Genomic DNA, 5,098 nt, shown 5'->3' with positions numbered 1-5,098 from the left:
TGAATCTGTGTTTCCCGGTAAAATTTTGTGTTATAAAAGATATTTTATTTAAGTCTCAATATTTATTTTATTTGGAAAAGTCAACCATTGTGTTATGAAAAATTGTTCTTGGTTAAAGAAATTATTAATAAAAAGTATTTATTCCAACAAATAAACTTGCCTTTTAATTATTTAGCTGTTTTGTTTATAAGACTTTGTAATTTAAATGTTTACCTCGTGATATTTGCACCACTATCATCTCATTGATAATAATATATTTGTATATAATAAAAGTATAAGAGCTTTTATAAAATTTTAAGTCAAGTAGAAGAAAAAAAATCGCTCTGCATATTTTTTTATTCTCATTTAATAAAACGTTGTAGTACCTAAAATAGATAGAAAATTGGTTAATGACTAATTACTACAACAGACACAGTTTTTTGTTTGCTTCAAACAAAAACAGTTTCTGTTGTAAATTTAGTAATTAGTCATTCAAAAACCAAAAAAGTAGTAAAATGTGTTGACTAAAGAAAGAAATTATTCATTTTATCATATTACTTCTTATTGTTCATCAATAATGAATGAATACTTTTTTTAAACAAGTTTTTTATGGAGTATTGTTGTCTTTGTAATGTAGTGTATTTATATGCGATTTTCATTGCGAGCAAGCTTGGGAGCGTTGGCTATCAAAATCTAGTAATGGGTGTTTAATTGTCAACGAAGATGTCAAGGTTAAGTTACGTCGAATAGCTCATTCAAAAACAATTGAGATTTGATAAAGTTTGATATTACATACTTTTGGACGATGTTAATAAGATTTTGAAGACCAGATATAGTTGAACTTTGCAAAATTATATCATCTGCATACGCAATGACACCAGTGTATACCCCGTTTATTGAAGTTCCTACTTTGAATTCTGAGACAATTTTCTCTAAAAGATTTTCAGTATAAATATTGTAAAGATGAGGCGAAAGTATGGACCCTTGTCGAACTCCCTGAGACAACCTAAACTCTTCTGATATGCATCCAAGATATGATACATTAGCAGTACCTGCTCAATATAACGATGAAATGGTATGAACTACCGATAGTGGGATTTTTTTCTGATAATATAGTTTCTCAAATAATAAATCCCAGTTACAACTATCAAAAGCTTTGTTAGCATCTAAACTGCATATATATATACAGGTGAATTGTTATGTTTATAGTGTTTTATTGTTTCACTCAGAAGAAATTCTGCGTGAAGGGTAGAGCTATTTTTTTTAAACCCAAATTGATGTGAATGACTCTCTGTGATATCTGGACATATGTGTACAATAAGATATTCGAGAAGTTGAATAAAAGTTGAATAAAATATTTCAACCATAAAAACTTTCAACCAATTTCATACTAACAGCTTATACCATCAAGACAATCTATTACAGTAGACACACACAAAGTACACAGCGTTGACTGTCTACATTACATACACGTTGACTGTCTACATTACATACACATCTTTAAGACTCAAAACAGTCACAAATCTCACTGACACTCGTGATACTGCAACAAAACATTGCACTTATCAACACTCATGTCAACAAAGTGACTTACAATACAATTGCATGCAGTTACATACAATTGTATGCAAGTTGTATTGAGCCCCACTAAGTGTCCTCTGGTCCCAGTGTCAATTCAAAAATCTGTGGCAATCGTCCTGACAGGATACTCTGAGAATAGTCCTTTTGGGATAACACAATGGGATACCTTGACGAGATACCCTGGTGTATACCCAGAGTGGAACTTTTTTTGGGATGCCTGTCTCGGGCGAAAGTTGGAGGTCTTCTTGTGTTCATACTGTACCATAAGGCACGAATCCATACTGTACTCGAGACGTCCATGAAACACTTATATCGATAATGTATGTTTACCAACCTAATAATACAGACCACATGATAACTACTTATAAAACGAATAATTCTGCTCCATCACTGATACTGTCTACACATTACACTTACGCTTGACACTAACAACAATCTAGTAAACAACAGTAAATGACTCTTACGTATCTCAACTGTTATTGTTTATTTTTACAACATTATACTTATCATTTTTTTAGTAATTTTCTACTTTGAGGCTCTTTGTTTTCCACTGGACATCTGTCCTTTTGTACTTTTATCTCACTCTGCTCAACTCTTTTTAACTTATTATTCATCCCTAAGGCGTTCACTGCTCGGTGCAGCTTCACTAAAATGCTTTGCATTTACAACAAAAAAAAAATAAGTTGAATAAAAGTATAGTCGAGACAAAGTAATGCGCTGAAAACTAAACAATGAAGTTCTATTTTAAAACTACCGTAAGCCGAACGCTAATTTTTTGAGTTGGTTGCATTTTTCTTAAGCATTCCTTATAATGAGTTTTTGACACTTAAATGGGCATAACTTTTAGTAGAATCATTCGTTTTTTATGAAATTTTCACCATTCTAATACTGATTTAAAGCTCTTTACAATGATGCATAATAATTAAATATTTGAATAGTTTAAAAATTTTGAACACGTACCTATAATTAAATAATAAAAGCTTCACATCTTAAAACTTGTTTGTAACGTATTGGTATAAATTTTTTATTTTCTCCCCTAGCAACGCTTTGTTTATTCCGTTGGTATGCACTTCAGAAACAAGTTAAACCATAAAAAGCCATAAAATACTTACCTTTTCAACTCTTTTAAGTGCAAAGTTGTAGACTGCAACGACTTCTTGTTAATTAGTTTTGTATGATGACTTTATTGACGTAATTCGCTTCTTGTTTCTAGCTGCATTGAAACCTTATTATTTATGCTATAGTTAATCTTTTTCCTTTTTAAAATAAAAATAATATAGGTGGATCAAAGAGAAAACAATTATCAAAAAGAATATACAATAATAAAAAAGCAAAATTTCGTGGAAACAGATATACAAAGATTCCTTCTTCAGAAACGAAAACTTTATCTTATGTTGAATCTGCCACACATTCTGCTTCTTCAAAAAAATTAAATATTGCTGATAGAGGTTTTCAAGATTTTCAAAGTACAAGTTTTAACTTTGTTATGAACTTTAGTCTGATGGAAAACGTTATATCGCTACTTAAATGCCCGAATCTGTGAGAAGATAATGTTTATTTAATGTTCGATTTCTCGAAAAAGTATGGTTTAAGTATTGGTTTAAAAATATGTTGTAACAGTTGCAATTGGAAAACTGAGTTTTTTTCATCTGCTAAATTTTGTAAAAAAAGTTTAATCGAACAACAAGAGCCTAGTAAAAGCAAATGTTGCAGACAAAAACCATTTAATGTTTACACACGTGTAATTGTGGCTTTTCGTGAAATGGGTAAAGGGTTATTATCATTAGAAAAATTTTGTGGAATAATAAATATGAAGCTACCTATGAACAAAAAAGCTACAATAAAACTTTTCATAACCTGTTAGATGTTTATCAAAATTTAGTTGACCAGGACATGAAAAATGCAGGTCGTTTGACAGAAAATATTATTAACACATTGCAAAACTAATATGGCGAAGCAATCAGACAGAACATTGGTAGTTTATATGCAATGAAAAAAAGTGTAGCAGCTGTTCTTTTTCACTGTTCTGAAAGTTATGACAATGAAACACGCCATCAATTTTGTTTGCGCACTAAGGATTCTTGGTGCAAATTCCAGGCTGATAAAGTAACTGGAAAAAAAAACATATAAAGAAAATATTTGCATTCCTGCTGCTGTTCGAGATTTTATAAAACCAATATTTATCGATCTTGGTGATATTCTTTTAGAAAAGTGTTTGCACGGTAAAACACAAAATCCTAATAAATCCTTGAATCAATTGATTTGGAAGCGGTGTCCCAAAGATATATTTGTTGAAAGAACTGCTTTATGTGTTGGAGTAGCATCAGCTTCCTATACTTTAATAATGGACTACAATTTTTAGAGACGTTATTTGATAAGCTTGAAATAACAGTAGGTTGCATTCTACATAACTTTTGTCTTGTAAATGACTCAAAGCGCATTTCTAAAGCAGAAAAACAATGCACAAGTATAGTGAAATAAAGACGCAAGAAACTAAGAGCTATACAAAAAGGTTTTTGTTATTAAAACAAAACATTAGAAGGTGCAGTTTATGGAAGTGGGAAGTTTTAAACAATTGTTTTTTTTATTTTATTTTTAAATTAAGTTTTTTTCAAAATCATGTTTTATAGCCTGGCGACGGAGATAATTTTCAAACCGATAACCGACTTGATCTAAAATTTGGTACACTTGTTTGTAACACATGTATTTGCAACCTCTACTAAAATTATGTGTACAGCTAATTGCGTTTTACTTTTGTGAGTGATTTTGTGTTCTCAAATGGCATCAAAACTTCCAAATATGACTAAAATGCATATATTTTGACTTTTTTTGGTCAAAATCCAAAACTTTTAATGTATGTTGTAATTGCATAAGTAAAGGATCACAAGCCAAAATTTCAGTACAAATTTATTTACGGTTGCTGAAAAAACCCTGTCGCCAGTTATTCATTTTTAGGCTTTTGTTTATCAATAATTATGCGCATAATTAAGTTTTTTAAATTTTAAAATTTTTACTTTTATTTTAATCATATAATATATGTTATGCACTATTAAAAATTGAAAAAAAGTTGAAATGCAAGATTTTTTTTTAATGGTACACTGTTAAAAATTTCCGTTAAAAAACGGAAAAATATTCTGTTACTTGCACGGAAAGTATCCGTATATCCATGTATGGATGTACGGATGCATTATGTACGGATATTTTCCGTACCTGCGGTCAAATTTTCAAATACGGAAATTTTTCCGTCAAATTTATAACTGCAGTTATATATAACATATTAAACCGCCCTTAGTGATGATTTTTCAAACTTTTTTTGGGTTCACATTTTTCTTCAAAAAGAAATAGAAATATTTATAAAAGTTGGATATTGTATCTTCTTCGATTGTTTACTGAAAAACTTGTAATGCTTTTATTAAAAGTTAGATTGGGCTATAGATATAATATTTATGAAATATTTTTTTATAAAATATAATAATGATGGATATTGTATATATAAGGATGAGTTATTTCCTGAGATGACTCCCGGTTTTGATTGGTT

The 5,098-nt window shown here is 29.9% G+C and overlaps 1 long non-coding RNA gene across 1 annotated transcript in view; it reads left to right on the top strand.

Moving 5' to 3' along the window:
• LOC136075016 (uncharacterized) overlaps positions 1 to 2,942 on the top strand; it is a 47,204-nt gene extending 44,262 nt beyond the window's left edge. Inside the window, exon 3 of the long non-coding RNA XR_010635638.1 lies at positions 1 to 2,942. This exon is cut by the window's left edge and continues 641 nt beyond it. This is a non-coding gene — a long non-coding RNA (uncharacterized LOC136075016).
• Positions 2,943 to 5,098: the final 2,156 nt, after the last annotated feature.

Source organism: Hydra vulgaris, chromosome 01, assembly GCF_038396675.1.
Source record: "Hydra vulgaris chromosome 01, alternate assembly HydraT2T_AEP".
Taxonomy (NCBI): Eukaryota; Metazoa; Cnidaria; class Hydrozoa; order Anthoathecata; family Hydridae; genus Hydra; species Hydra vulgaris.
Note: the sequence above shows the minus strand (reverse complement) of the source record. Positions and strands in the feature narration are given on the sequence as shown.